Raw genomic sequence first — 20,558 nt, forward strand, 5'->3', positions numbered from 1 at the left:
AGAAGCTTGTTCCACAGAGAATGGAGTAAAAATTAGTTTTATACAGATCTGGGGCTCAAACCAAACCAAACCCTCAGTCTTATGAACCCAAACTTGGAGGAAATTCAGCTCAGGATGCAGACTCTGGGGGCAGACTTCTTGCTCAATGCAAACATCCCTCAAGCTTTGGAAGAGTTAGCCTCCAGATCCTGACCGGAACTTTGCTGTTTGCCCTCAGCTCTAGCTGGAAAGGACAAGAGATGATTCTCCTTTATTCTGAACCAGCTGAGACTAGCTTGTGTGAACCCCTCATTTCAAATGGTTTTGCAACTTCAGTGTTGACAGGCTGTGAAGTTGGAAAAGGGCCATGTTCAGACAGGCCCTGTTTTCCCTTGGCTAAACCTTGCTGAGACCCTATCGGCAAGGCAACAGGCTCCCTGATTTGCAGCCACTAGAAGTGGGCCTAGTGGCTATTTTAGAGAACATCATGTGACTTGGCCCAAGAAAATTTTGCCAGTGAACTTATTGTACAGCAGACAGCGTAGGTGTGCAGCACCTCAGGGCTCCTGGGTCTCCAGCACAGAAAAGCTCCTTACCCAAGTTTGACAAAATGTACACAGCTCACTGCAGGGTCACAAGTGACAGTGGGATTGGACCAAAGCTGATCTTGAGTGTGGCTAAAGCTCCAGTCAAACAATTTGACCTCTACTAATTGCTAGCTCCTACAAGCTGTGATGCTGAGAACCAGATCCACAGCTTGGCTTCTCCTCTCTCTCACTTTTCTCCTTCTCTGATGCCCACAAGGTAAAGTTATAGGTGTTTTTCTGCAGGAAAATGGAACAGCAAGCCTGATCCAGCTCCCATTAAGGTCCATGGAGAGACTTTGAGTGGTTTTAATGTTGATTTCACTCTGAAAGGGCAGACAGCAGAGAACAGAAAATAAGAGAGAATATGTATGTGTGTTTGGGGGGGGGGAGAGGGCAGGGAATGAGCGTGTGTGTGAGAGAGAAGTGGGTCAGAGGGAGGAGCATGTGGAAGTTGATGTGACCCATTCTTCCTCCATAAAAGAAATAATTCCACAATGTGGTAAGCTCCCTGCACTTTCTGCTTTGTAACAAGGCAGCATGAACAGCTCATTTTGCCAAGTGGGAGCAGTTCAGAGGCTTCAGCACACAGCTGCCTTCCTCCCAGCCTCTCGGGATTTCATTTCCCTCTGGTTCATTTATCCTGCCTTAATTAAGCAAGTTGCACTGCAATGGAGCTGCCAGTGACCCAGTTCCCAGAGGCTTTCACTCTCAGTCCCCCTTTGTTAAACTCATGGGCAAAAGGATGTTGGCAGATGGAACATTCCTTAGAAGTGTTGGACACAAAGGAACACTTATTCTCACTTTCACTTCTGGATAGTGCTTGGGAGTCTCACTGGCCAGCATCAAAAGTGTCTGCATTACAAGTGGATGCACTAGCTTGTGGAACTGGGGACACTATATTCAAGCTATAAGGGTCATCAAATCCCTTCTTAAAACTCTCCTTTGCCACAATGCCTACAAAGAAACTTGACAATGGTTAGGAAATGGGTGTGCTGCCCATGATGCTGGTCAATATGATTTCCTTGGTCCCCCCAGTTTGTCTGTCTGTATCCATCTGTTTCTTCTGTCTTATACTTAGATTGTGAGATCTTTAGGGCAGGGAACATATTTTTGTTCTGAACTTGTACAGTTCTGGGCCATGACGAGTTTGCAGGAACTACCACATTAGAAGTAATAAATCATGATGACAAAGAGGTCAAGTAATATTTCACTATTTCTGGTTTCATTTGTAACCAGAGGCCTAGGAGAGCAAATGGTGGGTGGGGGGAGAGAGGAGGAAAGCATTCATGTGTCTGCAAACCAGTTTTGTTTGAAGCAGGTGAAGGTTTGGTATAGGGCAGAGGCTGGGTGGAGAGGGGGAAGTATTTCTCCAGTTTGTTCATTCCAGCCCTTCTCTGAAGCTATTGTGAGTACAGCTTCTCTTGGCCTTTGCTTTTGAAAAGAATTGCCAATTTGCAGGCACAAATATTTCTCCCATGTGAGCTTTACAAAGAGTGAGACAGATCAACAGAAAAAGCAATGCCCTGCAGCCCAAAAGTGAGATGAAATGTAGCAAATTTCAGTAACCCCACCTATGCTGTTATTGTTTTGGATAGATATCAACCTGAAAATCACATTCCATCAGACCATTGTTCTCTAACCTCTGAGACAAGACTGTATCTGAAAGAGACTGGAGAAAACTAAATATTTTATTCCATTTTGCTTTTTTTATTTTGTGAGTCAGCCTGTTTTGTGGGAGCATCATTCTCATGGACAGTTGCTCTGAGGGGCACCCACCTGTGTACTTTTCTCCAGATCTTGCAGGAAGGAGTTTGTCAGTATCAGCAGCAGCAGCAAAACTGAAATCCAAGAGGCAGCAGACCACTGGTTAAAGTGCGTGAGGCCTGGAGGAAAGGTTACAAGGAATCACAGACCTAGCAACAACAACAACAAAAAAAGTTTTTCAGTTGAGTTGGGTTGGTGAAGGAGCACCTAAAGTACTGCTTTAGCCAAGCTGCTGCTCCCAGATTATGACAGACCCTCTCCCCTTCCCCCAGCACTTCTTTCAGGCCATTTTAAGCACTGCAGCAGACAGGTGTGTATGCAGAGGCAAAGAAGTGGGTCCAGCTAGGTATGGCAGTGTTGTCCTCTGCCTTGCAAAAAGAGCCTTCTAAACAACAGCAGGGAAGCCAACAGTCTTATATTCTTTAAAATGATTGTTTTTAAAAGAAATGTCAGGTCATGCTATTTAAAGGGCGCTGTGCTAGAAATATTCAAGTTCACCACGTCTTTAAAAATAACAATCAGGAAATCCAAACAAGCAGGAAAGCTCAAGCCACAAAATGTGGATCCAGATCAGGACTTTGAAGACCCTTGGGGCAGGAGCGGTGAGGAGGAAGGCGTTTTCGGGCTTTGGTTCTGGTGATTATAACCATGGGGAGTTTTGTTATAGATTCTGAACGCACACACCCCTTCCCCCCCCAGTTGGTTCCAAGTTTAGTAAAGACCTTATAACTCTTTCCTTTCTATCTCATTGCTCCATAGAAACACAGTGCTCTCTTTCTGCTGATGCCCCAGGTGCTGTCGTCCCCTGTCACTAAGTGAGACTCCACTGGCTTCCTGTGAGGCTGGAAATAATATTTGATTAATTTTTCTGATGCAAGGCTTGGCTTCTTAGCTCCTGGGCACTAGTTCAAGACTGTGGCTATGTAATGATGTTTGTTATTGCTCCCCATCTGCCTTAGCCAAAGGGAAAGTGCAGCAGGGGATGGGAGGATAACAGGAATCAAGAGAGAGACTAAACAGCTCCACATCGCACTTAGCTAACGTCCCTTTTCACACAGTCAATTATGCGTGTGCTTCATTGACCTGACAGATTAGGAGAGAGCTGGCTCCACGCCAAGGCCAAAGAGACCGCTGGGTCTTTGTGTGTGTGGCACTCGTCTGTCTCTGTAGTTTACTGAATGATTTCTCCTCCCAGCTCTTTCCTCTGTGAGTCAGATGGAAAAAAGCAGTCAGCTGGGGGGAGAGGAGAGAGCAAGCACCGTGATCACGCTCGGTTAGCCCTACTCCATCTCCAGGCATAGATCATGGCTGGAGCTCCTTTAGAGCCATCACTGCAAGAAGCTTTGATGGTTTTCAGAAGGGTTACTCTTCTCAACAATTGCTGTTGATTTAAAGAGTAAAGATCAGGGCTTTTTTCAGCCAGTGGCCAGCCTTCACATCTCCACCCTCAGGATCCTTCTACTCATTACCAGTCCCTCCGCCACTCAATATTATGATTCTCCTCCCTCTGGCAGCTGCTGGACGGAGCTGTGTGCAATGCCATTCCTTGCACGTACACGTAAAGCCTTCCCCTGCCTTCCCAGGGGTTCTAACATCCCCAGAGCACAGGACAAAGCATGCTGCATGTTGTACTGCTGTTACAGTACTGGTTTGACCAAACTGAGCTGTTGATTAATCCTGGGCTCGAGAAGGCAGCTTGGTCTTGTGGTATGAGCTGAGGCTAAGTGTCAAGACTCCTAGGTTTTATTCCAAAGAGATCTGTTATTAAGAGCTTTATAGGATTGCCGTGTCCTGTCTTTCTCATGCCATTCCATAAATTGACTGCTGGCCTTGACTGCAAGAGAAATAGATGGAGCAGATAGAGGCTTGCTTTCCCATGCAACCCACTCATAATATGAATTCATGCATTCAAGGCCAAACTGAAAACAAATTCAGAACAAGCCGAAAATAAGGTCAGTGCCAAGAAGAAAAAGGATCTAGTGTGAGAAAATATCCAAGAACAGGAATTAATAGATTTTTTTTTTTCATTTGACAAACTGAAAATAATTCTCTTAAAACTAATGGAGTTTGGTCAATTTACTTTCACACCTGCTCCTGCTTTTCAAAATCCCCATCCACCTTTTTAGCCTAGTCACTCTGCATGGAAAGTTGTAATTAAAAGAAGTGATGATGGGAGGGGTGGGAAAGGGAGGACAAAACTTCTTTGAGCCTCCGAAAAGGCTTGAGATTTGGACAAGTTCAAGAGAGTTCTTATGTCATTCAGTCTAGTTCACCCAGAACATGTGTGTGAGGATTCTTAGCTTTAAGGATATTCTAACTCTGCCTGATGTAAAGGGGAGTCTAACTCTGAACCTTGGTTCATTACTCCTTGCAAAGTACTGCTGAGATCTAGAAATGGAACTGGGACCTTTGGGTGGAATTATTATATTTACTTTTCTGTACCCACCTGTGGGCCTTTAGTCTGAGAGATGGAGCAAAAGCTTTCACCAAGCAGGTCAGGTTTGATAATGAGCCAAAATCAGAGGCATTTCACATAAGATTTGCCATATTTATTATTGTTCCATAAGCTCTGGTATTCTGTCTCCTGCTGTACCAGATAAGATCATTGAACAATCTTATCCTAAATGCCACCAGCAACAAACACCCTTCACAAATAATTGTATAAATTAACAAAAATAAATGTGACGCCTTTCCCACTAAAGGGAACTCGGGTTAGCATATCTAACCAGGTTATCGTCCCATAGGCCAAAGAGCACCTCACCCAGAAACAAACAACTTTTTGTTGGCCCGGCTGCATTCTGTGCCAGTTCAGAGCTCCAGGCCCTGCTGTGTATCTACGAGGAAGAACCAGTGCCTTCACAACGTCCATAGAATGTGGCACCCGCCTTACTGCAAACGAGGAGAGGAGATCACATCAGCTTGCATGACAGCTGAGTATGGGGAGGTCATGAGAAGAGGAAAGCTGACTCCTGCTGCCACCTCTGCAGCTTTATTTTCAGATCAGCCAGGTCCGATATCCTTGCATTTGTTCAGCTGGATGCACGTCAAAAGTTTTATTCTCAGGATTGAGAGCTTCAAGGTGCTGCAAAGATAATCTTCATCTTGGAGGACTTACTTCTGTAACTTTAAAGGGAAAGCAAACAGTCCTCAGTGATTTCACCACTGCTCTTAGCTGTGAGAACATTAACCTTGACCAGAGAAGCACATGGCTAGCTCATTAATCCGGAGCTGATCTATCTCCTTGGACGCCAGCAATGAAGACTTGAACATCCATAGCATATCAAGTTTTATCCAGTCACTCTACCTTTTCCTCTCTCCGTTACAACACTGCACTAGTGACAGTACAGGTGAGGGCTAGAGCTGGGTGAAGTAGGACTCTGTATTGCAAATAACTGATTCAGTTCAGTTTGCTCGGCCTTCTGTTCATGAACTGGAAGAGAAGGGGGGATTCCTCTGTGACACTGGACATAAAGGAGTCAAACCCGCTGTCGTCGGAATCTGTGGCCAAACTCCCATTGTCTATAATGGAAGCAGGAGCAGGTTCAAAGTGGTCAGGCTGTTTATTTTTAATTAGAGGGCAGAAAAATAATACAAGTAAATAAAATACAATTAAAGCTTTTAGTGGTTTCTCTGATGCCCTTTTGCTCACCTCCAGAGCCAAGACCAGAAGCAACCTGCCCATTTGGAACTGCCATATTTGCTGTGCAGACTAGAGCTTTGGCTTTCTGCTCTGTGTTTCCTAAAGAATATATTTAAAAGCCTGTGAGAAACTGCCCTTTAAAAAGTGGCCCGATGAGCACACCAGGCCAGTGACTGCTTTCTTCTCAGTGGCGGGAAAGCCAAAGGCAGAGCTACGTTCCAGGGAAAGCTGGAATTTCTGCACATTCACATTGTGATAGCGCTGGGTCACTACCTGTTCCTGGCTCATACCTGCTTGTGAGGTGTTAGCAGGGAATTTTTCTCAGCCCAGAATAACTCTAGAATACAGTTCAGGTAGGTCAGGTCACACTTTCTCCTTGGGAAGAGAGAATATATCACCCAATATCCCCTGTCATTTTCATTCTATCTCGCAGACTAATTAAAAATCATCCTCCTGGTTTTCAGAACTCTCCATGAACCTGCTCCTCTCTGCCTCTCCAACATCTGCATCCACACAATCCTCACCATCTCACTCTATCCTTCATGGTGCATTTACAGCCAGGGACCACTCTAGCTCTAGGCAAACGAGACCGCTACTTAGGGTAGCAGATTTCAGGGCAGCTGCCTAGAGCAGCAAATTTGGCCCAGCCAAATCTGCCACCCTAGGCCTCTGTGGGGAAGGGGAAGGAAGGGGAGGTGGCATGTTGAAGTTTTGCCTAGGTTGGCAGATTGTCTGAGTGGCCTCTGCTTACAACCTCAGATTCACTTACTTGATTGCGCCTCTTCCAGTCTACCCCAAGCTGCTCTGATTTCATATCTCCACCCAACTGTAGCTGGAGTTCTTTCACCTGAAATGGTCCCTTGATTGACTCAGAATTTGAATCAGATTTGTAATAACATTGGAGGTGGAGGTTTTGCTTTTATCGATTCTTGGATTATAAAGCTGGAAAAGATCATTATAACCATCTAGTCTGACCCCCCTGCATAACACACGCCAGATAACTTCTCCCAGTGATTCCTGCATCAGTCTCTGTAACTGGTGGTTGAATTCTAAAAAGAATTACTTTCCTTCTTCCTTCACTAGAGGAGTCTGGTTTATCTCCACCCTTTAACAGATTTCCAAGCAAGATGCAAAAGATGTCAGGACTATGGAGAAAAATTGAGAAGCACACACCCTATTAAGCACCATCTGCTCCAACCTGCTGTCCTCCTGGCCAACACTGGATCGCCCCTTCCAATATATTCTTGAGAGACAAACACATAGGCTACTGCATTATCCACAAAACAACCTGGAGACTCACTGAGCCATTTCTCTCTTCTTCTGTGTATATTTGCAAGTTGGCACTGGCTCAAGCCCAACCCCCTTTATGGTTTTGATGAATGACAATTCACACGATTAAAATGCAAAAGGCAATATCTCCCTCTTTTAGGGCAACTCATGAATCTAAGCAAAACTTCAAGGTTTTCTTACACTGAATTATCCTGACAAGACAATGAAAAAATGGTTGCTTTCTTTGCACAAAGCATGAGCTTTCCTTGGGATTTATAGATGTACCTCTTCTGTGTTTCTGAATAAATTAATCCAGACAAAGCTAATGCAGCCATTCAGCTATTTGTTTATTTACTGATTTTTCAGGGCCAGATGAATTGGCTTACCTGAAAGTAGCAAGTGCGAGGACTTTTCATACACAAACTCTAGCTGCTGACTTCAGGCCTAGACTGATCTCTAGACTTCGGAGCTTGTTATCCAGTTTTTGAGTGCAAGAAACAACTATTTGAGGACATCATTATATGTTCAAACCCTTATGTTAACCTGCAATTATACAGTTGGATCATGACCCCTAAACTTATCAAATATTCACTGCAAATTACTAAGGAAAGAAAATGAACACAAAGGCAATCCTATCATCATACAGGCCCTGGGTCAGCAAAGCACTTAAGTTCATATTTAACTTTAAGAACATGCTTAAATGCTTTGATACATCAGGGCCATCACGCGTAACCTCATTAGGTTGCCATGCAAGCTGCAGAGGAAAGCAATTACATTTAAAATAAAATGTCCTTGATTTTAAGTTACCAGGGGAAATAATTACATCCAGGAAGGAAACCCTGGTTTTAAACAAAGCTATCCACTAACTAAAGAGGCAGGCCATTAATATTGGATTAATCCAGGCAAGGTTTTGAAAATACTTAGTCAAATGTATGTAGATTACAAAAAACTGTAGAATACACAGTTTAACACAGAATGAGTAACATCAGTTTCTTAGAGTCTGAAATGCCAGAGGAACCAAAAGCTTCCCTTTATAAAAAAGCAAAATTAGGGTCTGGCCAAAGCTCTTTTAGCATCATGAGATGACACACATGGGCTTCAATGGGAGTTGGATCTGTATTAATATTAGATCTAATATTATATTAATTAATGCTAATTGCTTCCTCCCCCAAAAAACCCCCCATATTAAAAATAAGTAATTTTCAGCAATAAATCCCAGAAACCCGACTTGTTCTCCTCTGGTTTTGCCTACCTTTTGCTGTCAGGCACAAGCCCTATCTAGAAGATTCACAGCCTTTTGTGGAACACTTACTGGGCTAAACCCTGAGTAAGGCTCAGTTGCCATTCATGCAGAACGCCCGCTGAAGTCGGATTTTCAGTGAAATCCTGACATTTTTGCCAATTCAGCATGAAAACCAAAACCCCCCAGTGTCAAGGGTTTCAGACTCTTTTGAGACTGGTTTGCATAGGCCTGGCCCCACACAAAGGTGTCAAGTGACTGCCTGCACGCTCACTGTAGTTTTTGCTAAGTGGCAAGAATGCAGTAATTTTAGAGGACATAACCAGGTCAGAGGGCAAAACAAAGTGCCAGAGAATCTTACCAAGCACCAGTGCAGCAATGACAAACACCCAGTAAACGGCTCATATGCAGGTACCCAGCGAGAAATCTGGAACTCCCAAAAAACAACACTGGTTGATATTTCAGCTAAAATTTGTAAATAGATGGAATAGGAAGGGTAGGAGAGATTTGATTCTCCTGGCCAGGCCTCTTTAGATGCTACTTGGGCACCTGTTGCATAGGTGTTGCCTGATTATTGTTACACCCATGATGTGAAATCCTATTTACTTTGGCCTTTTGAGAGTGCAATCTGTTGATAAAATAAAGAGGTCAGAGAGCATCTGGTTTAATCTTTAATAGGCAGAGTTGCTGTGGAGCCCGCCAAGGGGCAGGAGCTTGTTCTGCCCGTGTTTGTTTACCTACCTCAAAGGAACAGCACATAGCTACAATGAGTCAGACAGTTCTGGTGACACTTGCTTTCTAAATGTAAATCACCCTTTTAAAATGTTTAATCCGCGTGTTCATAAGGCTCCGACCCCACAATATCTTTACTCTGCTAGAAGCCTCATTCACACAAGTAGTTCCATGGACTTTACTGGGTCTTTTCACTTGTCTAAGCATTTGCAGGACTGGACACAAAGCAGAGACGTGACCATCCCACGGTCGGTAGCTTGGTTAGGATTAAACTCAGGAGTCTTGATTCCCACACCCATGCTCTAGCCTTTGAACACATTGCCTCCTGAAACGACCCTCTTGTTGAAGACAACAGCATAATAGTAGCCACCAGAATGACTGTATCCTCACCCCCATCATGTGACAGCACTTCTCAGCACCTGCCCCAATCTAACCTCTCTATGCATTTATAATGCAACCAGCACTATAATATCTAGATGCTGGTTACAGACTCTCAAATTCCAGGTGATTGTCTGAGGTGGGACATAGCTCATCACCCTTCCCATGTTTTAGCCTTTGGATCCTATTAATGGGTTCTTTTGGCCGTTTTGTAATGGAGTTGACTCTGAGATTGTTTTAAATGAACGGTTTATGTAGGATTGTGTTATACTCCATGGGAAAGGGCTACCATAGCAACTCCAGGAACTAAACACAGTGAGTGGTGATTAAGGCAAATCAGCCAGGATGTAACCACATGAAGAGGCACCATGTTCTGGTGCAGCTTGCATAGACTAGTTCCAAATGGATTCTCCAGAAACCAAGAGACAAAAAAGAAAAGACTTTTGGATAAACATCCTGAGTTTCAACTGAGTCAGGGGCTGCTTTCTGATCCAGCAAACACCCAGGACTTCCTGTCCAAAGCCAGGACCCCCCAAGCCTGGTAGAAGAGTTAGGAGGACTTGACCTACCAGGGCCCCATAAGACTGCTTGGTGACTCGTAAGCTTATTAGCATGCACATAGGAACTTTTATTGAGTTCTATGCATTTTCTCTGTAATACAGTCACCTTAAGAATAAATGTGCTTGCTTCAAAAAAGCTGTGTGGTAACATATAACTACAGACCATACCCTGGAAATAGCCCCTAGGGAGACAACAAAGTGCAGATGTTGGCTGTTTAGGCAGACTGGGTTACTGGAGATCTCACAGTGTAGGCGGAGCTTGTGTGGCCTTTAAGAACTCCCAGTCAGGAGGGAGGGAGAAATGGGTCTTCAGCCAGGAAAGGTGATGGCTGGAAGCCAGAAGCCTAACGTGGGTGCCCTTGAGGGACCACAGAGGGGGAAATGCAGATGCAGTTGCCCTGAACTATGACAGACCCTTGTAAATTAATAAAAATTGTAGCAGAGATACAAAAGAGCTGGATGCTTATTTGTCAGCCAGGACCCTGCCTGCATGAAGATCAGCAATGTCTGTGGCACTGAGTTGATGAAGCCTGTGAGCCCATCTATGTGAAATTTACCTTTCCACTTATGTACAGAACACACTATCCTCAGATCCTAGTAGCCTAGGAGAAGTTCAAGTGTAGCTGCTCATGGTACATTCAGTATTATAGATGCAGTCTATGCAATCTGCAGAACACTGAGTAGCAGCATAAAATTACACCAGATTGTGGAGTTAAAAAACCAAAACAAAACCAGGACCTGCTCCAAAGCCCATTGAAGTCAACAGAAAGACTCTAATTGACTTCATGAAGCTTTGGAGCAGACCCATATGGTGGGGTGAGGGGAACAACTCACAAGAGCTCATCTACGAAATATGCCAGCAAAGGGTGCTGTATTCTCTAACCATTACTGCATTAAGGAACTGTGATGCAATAAGAGATCATGTCTTTCTGTCCTATGGGCAATCATCTTGACTGGGGTCTTCAGGTGCTATTGCACTACAAATAATATGTAATAATGCAGATGAGAGGAACTAGTCTACTATATAACATTTTTTCCTCAACTAACACAAATCATTACATTGGCAGAAATAGCACTGTTTATTTTCTAAAATGAAAGCAGAAGCAACCCTGGAATCAAGAAATTGTTAGTTGGGTGTTTTCATAGACTTTGCATCATATTTTCTTGGATTAAGCAAAGTTGCCATGTATGCCCTCAATACATGTGATTTTCTATATTTTGCAGAATAGGCAAAAGAAATAGCTTAATTATTTTAGTTGGTGTTTTTCATGCGGGGAGGGGGGGACCTGAATTTTTCTCTCACCTCCAAAATATTAACTTTTATTTTTCAACGCTGTTCATCTGGCTCCAGGTTTAAATTATGGGCCTCCAAGTCAAAGCTTCATTTATATATTTATCCTCCTTCACCACAGAATACTTATTTCACATCCTGGGATCCTTCTCAGACTCATGAAAAACGACACTGTAAATTACAACAGGAAAGAAAAAACCTTATAAATAAAAAGAACAAGATAGAAAATTAAGTGTATGGAAAATAGCTTCCCCACACCCCCACTACAGCTGTGAGTTTTATTCAAACTAACATGTAAGGTTTTTATTATTAACAGATATTATTTCTTAGTTACATAGTAGGCAGCATATTAAAGACCTCCTAATTCTTCATGGAAAGATGTAACAAGAGAAGCGTTTAGCTCTACAAACAATTCTGAAGACGGATCATATTTTCAGGGGTTTGCATTCACAGGGGCAGAGGGCGGGGAGAATCCTTTATTTGTGATTATTACAGATAAGCAATAAAAGTCTGTTTACATGCAGTTATTCCCGGAGCCTGAAGGTACAGTCCTCTATTGGTGACACTTCGCTGCTGTGGAGATTACAAATTCACAAGCAGAAGATACTAGGATTGGGCAGGGGGAGAGGGAGAATGCTATGACCTATGGCAATCTCTCCCCTCCCCCGATCCACCAGAGCAATACCACTGAACAGCTTTGGCAGCCATTTCAGGCCCTTGATCTAATTAGCTCTGTGCAGACAGCCTACCAAGCCCCAGAGAAGTCAATGTGTGTGGTGCAGAGGTCCACCCACACAAAGCCAGGTGCAGGAGCCATCCCTTAGATTTTAAGATCCTTGGGGCAAGAACTATGAGTTCCTATGTGTTTTCTACAGCAATGAACTCATGGATGATGCTCTGTCTGTATCCATCTGCTGTCCCTTGTCCTATGGTTGCCTGTTAAATCTTTGTGGCAGGGACCATCTTTTTGTTCTGTGTTTGTAAAGTACCTATCACAATGTGGCCCTAGTCCATGATTCCTAGGCGCTACTGCAATACAAATAAATAATTGTATTTACCATGAGTAGCTCATCAGCTGGAGTCCTGCAGGGGAAAAATCCAATTGTAAATGCCCTGCACTACGATTTGCGTGATGGCTCAGTGGATTGATAGCTTTATATCCCAGAGCACCAGGTCAAAGGAAATTCACATACATTTTTATTTTCTCTTCTTTTCCATAGAGTTAGATTTCTAGGCAACCACCCCAATCCCTCCCTCATCCTTTTCTAAATGCAAACATACTGTACATTTTTATTGCTAACTCCAGCACAGTGTTAGCACAACACTGTCTGGAGCTGAGAGCCTTAAAGAAAACAGTCAGAGAAGAGATTTGAATAACGAGAGGTCACTAGACTTTAAATAATTACATTTTAAAAGAACTTTTAATAACATGCTAAATGAGCCCAAGAAATTGGCCTTATAACTCAAAAATCACATTAACAGTATCACTGATTGGCTGTAACTCTTCCTTTCTAATCTCTGCAGATAATGGGACTACTGTGGAATAACATCTCATATTGTCAATGGGGAAAGAGGGCAGGGGAAAGCCAGAGGAATTCACAAGCGCCATGTGGCAGAAACAAGAGAAATCCATATGTGAAATCCAAGCAGAATTTTAAAAATATTTGTAATTTTGCTTTAAATTCTATAGTACAAGCCCTGCAGAATGCAGTGTAAAGAACAAACCTTCAATGGAAGTTAGAAATGAAGGAAATGTGACTTAAGACTTTTTCAACTCTTGTTTTCATGAGACAAAGACTATGAGGTTTGTAGCCATTTGACATTCAGCCATCACTTCCTAAGTCTGAAGATCTGGGGATGATGAAATGTAAGAAACCCTGCACAGATTTCAAATGGCTGAGCAGCCAAGACCACCTCAAGAATTTGGATTCACATAATGACTGAAAATCAGGCAGCTGTTTGCCAGTCTGTGTGAAATGAATTGATGGTTTCAGCCCAGTTCACATCAGATGTGCATCCATGTCACAAGAATCACCACCACAGTAGAAACAAAGGCCCAGATCCTCAACAGTATTTAGGGGCCTAACTCCCATTGAAATCAATTTCAATGGGAATTAGGCCCCTAAATACCATTAAGGATCTTGACTTAACTGTACCCCTTTGTAAGAAGCCTAGGAGTGCCTAGCACTGGAAAACAAAGGACTCTCATGGATCTCTGTCGCTCATGGATAGGCTGAGGCATGCTGGAGGGCCAGTGTGAAGGCACAGCTAGCTCTGCCACTGTTTGTACTGGACAATGGAGGACTTCAGTCTCCAGGATTATCAGCTCAGCACTTTTCACCAGCACTAAAATTCACTAACCCTCTCCTGCTCTCCACACCCTCCCCATGCCATTAATATGGATCAATTTTTTTTTGATATTATGAATACAAAAGAGACTGCAAGTCATCACCTCTAGCTGGACATCAGCTTTCCACTGATGTGGGCAAATCACTCAGATAGGCTTGGTGAACTTAACAATGATTTGTACTCCATGTGCAGCTAAACCCCTCCCTCTCCACCTCCCAAACACTCCTTAAATGCACTTCTCCTGCCAGGTCCCTCAGTTTTACCTGCCAAGTACAGGACACAACCCAGTGTCAATATTGCCCATGCAAAAATGCATGCACAATCACACACCTAGTCTGCACACAAATCAGACAATTGGCCAATTATGGTAATTTACATGCACACTTGCAAGTTCAATTACTCAGTCTTCCATTTAATGAGGGAAATGATTGCCAAGGCAAATTAGATGCAGAATGGGGTAGACAGCTTTGCATGGGGAAACTTTTGAATATTTTGGTCAATCAATTCAAGGCAGGTTTTTTTTTCCCTCTTCTTAGTTTAGTACTTCAGCTTGCCTTGTGCATCTGAATGATATGGTTTGTATCCAATTTCAATTGTAAACTCCTTGGAGCAGGGACTACATCTTCTAGTTACATTTGTGAAATGGCCACTCTCTTGCCTGATGTCAGGGACTGAACTGGAGATCTCTGGAGCTGAAGCTAAGGAGCCAGGCACTGTCACTGGGAGCTGTAACATATTCACATCCTCTGTGGTTTGGGAGGCAGATATTTAACCCTCACTGACCATGTGGTTACATCTGCAACAGCACTGGGCTCTGTCACAGCGCTCAGCATGTAACCTACCCCCCTCCAATCTCAATTTACTTTAACCCAACTCCCGGTGAAGGTTCAAATGCTGGGAAATCACTGAGTTGGTGGCTGTTATTGTTTTTAACTAAGCAAGACAAAAACAAAACAAGGAAGTTTGCCCCCTAGGATTTTTCCTCCTCCACATGCTCAGTGTTCTGTTAATAATAGTGCTCTGAGCAAGATGACATGAAGATTACAAGTCTGTTGCTAAGGGGCCAGATCCACTGTTATACCACAGAACATTTTATTCAGTCCCTCCTCTTATTTGGAACTCTCTCTTCATAGCTAGCAAGCTCCTTGTAGGAGCAGTTTGCACATTTCCTGTCAGGTTCTGCTCTCTCTAACACCAGCATGAATGTGGACTCACACCCGTATATGAAAGCAGCAGCTGGCCCGGTGACATTTATTTCCATCACGTCACTGTTATGCACATTCTTTTTCTGACTAGCTCTTTGGCCAAAAGACTCAGCTATCCCAGTTTCTAGAGCAGGCACTGAGGTTAGAAAAGGCTAGACCGCAAAAGGTACTTTATCATCCTCTACCTTCTTTGGGTCCCACGGACAAAGAGTGCCACGGGACACCATATTTCTAAGGCTGCCCTGAACTGAGTCACAACTCTAGCAGCATGGCTGGGAACCGAGGCGCTGCTGGCGTAAACAGATTGGATACAACATCATGATTATTCACATTGCTCCAACTCCGGAGGGTCCCAACCGCTGGTGGGAGGGGGCTAAAAAAGGAAGAAACTGCCACAAGTTGCTCCTCATGGAGGCTGCACATCAATTTTTCTACCAGACGGGTTTCTCCACAGGCCAGTCAGGGATGCATCCCTCCAGATGTATCCAGACCCCAGGGGGAGGAGGACCTGCAGGAAGCCATGCTTATCCCCTGGTTCTGGGTCTCTGGTGGCCCAACACTGTAGCATAGCTCCAATGGAACAATGCTAACAGGGCTCCTGTCTCCGACACTTCCCTGAGGGACACCCCAAAAAGGCAGATTCTTGCTGCTCCTTCCAAAGGGCTGGTGAGATGATCTGTATCCGTTCTTTATCAACCTGCCCACTCTCCCAGACCATCTCCCCCCACCCACCCCGATCCCAGGAGCCACTGAGCAAGGTTGGAAGGACAGGGAGAATACAGCAATGAAGTCATCTGAGCCCCTTTCGAAAGGGAATGAGGGAGATCCTCTCAGTACAAGGGGACACAGGGTGATTTAGACACTCAGTTTTCCCTCAGTTGAGCAAATTGCCCAGGACTCCAATAGGAGTTTGACTTGAATCAGACGCGATTACAGACTTTATCGGAGCCAAGAACTAGCTTTGCCTCACATTTCCTTTTAAAAGCTGCCACTCATAGAGCACAGTCTCTTCCGTGGAGGGGATCTGTGTTTTCAGCTTTGCTGAAAAGAATGAGCAGTGGTGCAGCTGCCTGGATGCACCCCATGTTACTCCTATTGTAGAGAGGGCTACAGGGATCCAGAAAAGACACTGGAAGAAACTTGCTGGTAACTTCACAGGCCTGTATACAATGCATGGAGAGAGACTGACGCCCACTTGCGGAGAAAAGGCTGTACCGCACCTCCCAGGGAACAGCTCACATCATCCTTTGTGCTTGGCACACCCTATTTGTGCAGCATTCAGAAGCTGCCCAGTTTGAAGCATAAATGTTAAGTAATTGATATCCTGGCTCTGTATGCCTGCTGCCTCCTATTCCTCATCGACCTGTTACTCTGGATATTTTCTGCAGCATTATGAGACATGGGTCAGCCCCAGAGAAAGTCAGCATACGATGGCCATTTAGGGTAAAGAACAGAAAGGCGATTTATTTGTGTTTGCTACGTAAACACACAGGCTGATCTCAGCACTGCCCCATCTCAGTGGGCATCCTGCTGATACAGAGAGTGCAAAACAGAACGGAATATGCATAGTTAGATCTGCTGGACAAAAATCCAGGTCTGTTTGTGCGCAAATACATTCATTAGATTGCACATAACTTCTTATTCTGAATAGCTTTTTGGCCAAAAGACTCAGCTATCCCAGTTTCTAGAGCAGGCACTGATGTTAGAAAAGGCTAGACTGCAAAAGGCACTTTATCATCATCCCCCCCTCCCCCCCCCCCAACATCTATTTGTATTTGACCTATGGCCTGTAACCTCACATGTGGGCACTGCATGCTATGTGTGAAAACTACTCTGGCACCAAGCAGAGTAAAAGTATCAGTGGGCAGGCTGACAGGGAGTCTGTTTCACAGATCTGAGGAGAGATTAGTCCTTACAGCAACATAAAATGTTTCCATGGAAACAAACTGCTGACTAATGAAACTGCTCAAGCTGACCCTCTCTAGAGCTCCAGGAAAATCAGAGCTATAAACAAATGGCTGTAAAAGGCAACAGTCACCACACCCAATGCTCAGAAACTGTTTGCTTTGAAACACTGGTGTCAGGTACTGGGCTCAGAGGCCTGATCTACGCCTGCTTGAGGCATTTACTCAGCCGAAAGGAAGATTTCAGAGGGCAAACTTTCCTGTAAAAAAAAAAAAAAAAAAAAATAGCAGGTTTCTAGCTTTTCTGGGTGAACAAAAAACCTTAGAAACGTAAACTGTGTGTAAAGCAAGTGTAACCAATGCAATATTGCCTTCCTGAGTCTGCAGATAGCCTGAAACAACAACTGTAAGAGAGATGCCAGCTATTCCTTTTTACATCAACAGGTGATGGCTCTTAAGTCTCACAATCACAAAAGCCAAGTTTTTGCATGATTTAGATGTGCAGTTGTTTGTTCGTTTATCGCCATTGTGTGCGCAAATCAGGTAACTGCATCTGCCTACAGTCAAATAAACAAAGGGCAGAGACAGTGGTGACCCCGAAAGTGCCTGGGATTGTTTTTCTCACTGAGTGATTTTAACAAAAAGTTTACTCACTATCTAAGGGTTACACTCTTTCCTTGACTTAAGTGCAATCCTTCCATCATCAGTGGGAGAGCCCAGACCCAAAATCACAAGCTTCCTGAGTCAGAGGAGTAATTCTGAACAGTAAATATGTAGCAGGCTGTTAACATTGTTGAGGCGAGCCATGCCAGGGAAATATGATCATATGTACCAAGCCAAATACATATACCGTACCTACTGTATGCTGACTAGTGGGTACCAATGTGCAGCATATATTCTGTAGAATAGCTACGAGGAAAGGGGCTGCAAAAAAAACCTCCTCACAGTCAGTCAGGACCACCATGCAAAACTCTTACATTTTAAAGCATCACCGTATCTGGGTGGAATGAGAATAGCTCCTGCCCTCCATCTGTAGATCTCAAAGCCCATCCCCCACACGCATTAAGCCCTCCACCCCCCCTTACTACAGGTAAGTATTTTTATGCCTATTTACACAGTAAAAAAGTGACCCTGATGCTGAATGCAGCAGCACTGAGACTGTATCTAGCAAACTCTTCAGTTCTGGTCACCTTTGAAAGGAGGGTTACAGTCATCCAGGGAACGCGTGTTCAAAGTAAGGGAACGAAGACAACGCTGAGCTTTAATAATATTTGTCTGGAGAAAAGGCTAAATACATTGAGCTCATTCTCAGCGGGGGAGGGAAGACTTCAAGGCGACCCAAAAGAAGTGTTTGGAACTGTGCAGAACAAGAACGAATGACAAACACAAGTGAAAAGTCCACACTCCCGCAGGGGACACAAACAAAACAGGAAAGACAGAGCAAATGAATCAGGCAGGTTTACTGGGGACAGAATATACAAGGCCAGAGCCTGGTCTCGGTAAGACTCTAAAGTGACCTCAATGAAGCTAATGGAGTTACTCCAGATTTACACCGAGATCAAAGTCTGGCTCATAAGGTGGGTTTTTGAACTACAACTACTGAAGCAAAATTCCAGTGAAAGAGAGATGGCTTATGAAAAATCATTTCTGCAGGGGCCAGATTATCCCCTTGCAGCAGCTGCTCCAGTCAGTAAGTGGCCCCATGACCCTGAGGAATGACTCCCCTCCCCAAGCATCTCTCTCAGCACCAGCAACCTGTGCTGGCGGCTGGGATGGGTTCCTACAGCTTAGTGTGTGCATTGTGTACAGAGACAGAGATACAAACGTCAGGGCCATTGCAGCCTTCGTTTCAGGAGCTGAGAGTGTTTTCTCCTGGTGGATATTTGGAGACGAGGATGTATTTTTTCTTGTGGTAGATCTGGAGCCTATTTGTGAGAATCCCTTTACATTTCCCTTTGAAAACCAAACCTATCATTGCTCAAAATGAAGAGAATTAAGTCTTCTGAGAGGGATGGTAATGGGCTATGGATCCTTTCACCTTCATCACTGGAGCAAATCCAGTCCAGTTCAGAAGTGATCAGCAACTGTTACAATCTGATAGTAGCAGGGTGGATGTAACATTAGGGTGGTGGGCGCAGCCCTGGTCCCAGTCTCCACATCACAATATGCAATTAGGGCCTACTCCAATCAATGGGAAAACTAATGGGAGTTGGATCCTAACTGGACCCTAGCTAGTTGCTTCAGCAAAGAGGCGGATGTAGAGAAGCTTTCAGTTCTGTTGCCCATACTGACCTGTTCTGTGAATAAAGTGAGCATAACAGCCTTTTCGCTGATAATTCTCACCCGTGTTTCATTCACTAGAAAGCATTTTAAAAGACAGTGGCACTGGGCCTTGATGTGCATCCTGGAATAAATAAGAGATCCATCTCAGTGGTACAAGCTGGGTTGTAAACACCAGGAGAAAGCTAAAGAAACCTTGGGCACCTCTACCTTTCCTCCAGCTCACGTACCTGTCAGTTGTGATGATGTCAGCAGCAGCAACTACTCCACTACCATAAAGCCAACTTGAGCAGCAGCTATCAAGTTGGAGCAAGAGAATTCACAACAAATACCAGGGGAAGCTGTGTCATGATTTTTCCCCATGGCCAGTGGTGACAAAAAATGCTTTTTAGAATGAGCTTATACACGTGTACAGTGGCATCGTTCTCAGGCCCTGCCTTATACATCTAAAATAAACACCTGACAAAAGCCCCAATTTACACTGGGGCCTCAACTTTGCCCCCTCCACACCTGCTCTTTGAGGCACGAACACCTGCATGCACAGATGATTTCACATGCAAGACCTGCTTGTCCCGATGCGGAGATGATGCACAGGAAACACTACCACATGCACTTGGCCACTGTTAGATTCTGCCGTGGGCGCACAAGTGTTATTCACAGAAGTCTCTGAGAGCGTAAAATTGCATACATGCAGATAGCAGCTGGTGTGAAGTGGAAGTGGGGCCCAAGTGTTCGTACAGTGCTTAGCACAATGCAACCTCAGTCCCTATTCAGGAGCTCTTAAGTGCTACTCAAACTTGTAATAAAAACAAAGGCCCAAAACTGTGTTTAAAAGCAAAGACACCAGAAAATTCAGCCCCAAAGATGTTTTTCTAAAAGGATACTGACTCCTGTAGCCCACAAGTAAGCATTTACAGTTCTTCATCGCATAGATAAATGGATGACATGAAACCAACATTAAAAACACATTTGCCCTGACAAAGGGGAAAGAAAACTTACCATGCACAGTCTCACAAGCAGACATTTTTCAGTTTAAAAGAAGCAGCTGAGCAGAAACAGCAAGGAAGAGGCAAGTCATCATCATTAGGTAATTAATCAGTTGCTCAACCTAAAACCGACAAGATGTTATGACAGTAAAAAGCATTTGTTGATTGCACTGTGCTCCACAGTCAGAAGAGCTAGATCTCTCCTAGAGCAATCACAAAACCAAGACTCACTTCATTACCGTCTATAATACCGTCTGGCCTGTCAACACAACTGAGCTATCAGAAGCTGATAACTATTCAATTTATCACTCAGATTAGACGTGGATTTGGGGAAGGGAGGGAAGAGAATGCAGCAATGAATAAATAGTTCACTCTATCCCATCAGCTAATGCAG

At 44.1% G+C, this 20,558-nt stretch overlaps 1 long non-coding RNA gene across 1 annotated transcript; it reads right to left on the bottom strand.

The window, feature by feature from the left end:
- Positions 1 to 2,258: 2,258 nt before the first annotated feature.
- LOC137157365 (uncharacterized) lies at positions 2,259 to 20,264 on the bottom strand. The gene is made up of 3 exons (XR_010921092.1): positions 20,178 to 20,264; positions 11,453 to 11,611; positions 2,259 to 2,479 (listed from the first exon to the last, which is right to left on the bottom strand). It is a non-coding gene; the product is annotated as an uncharacterized lncRNA (long non-coding RNA).
- Positions 20,265 to 20,558: the final 294 nt, after the last annotated feature.

Source organism: Emydura macquarii, unplaced genomic scaffold (genome assembly GCF_026122565.2).
Source record: "Emydura macquarii macquarii isolate MOO-44397 ecotype Brisbane River unplaced genomic scaffold, CSIRO-AGI_Emac_v2 contig_1483, whole genome shotgun sequence".
Taxonomy (NCBI): domain Eukaryota; kingdom Metazoa; phylum Chordata; order Testudines; family Chelidae; genus Emydura; species Emydura macquarii.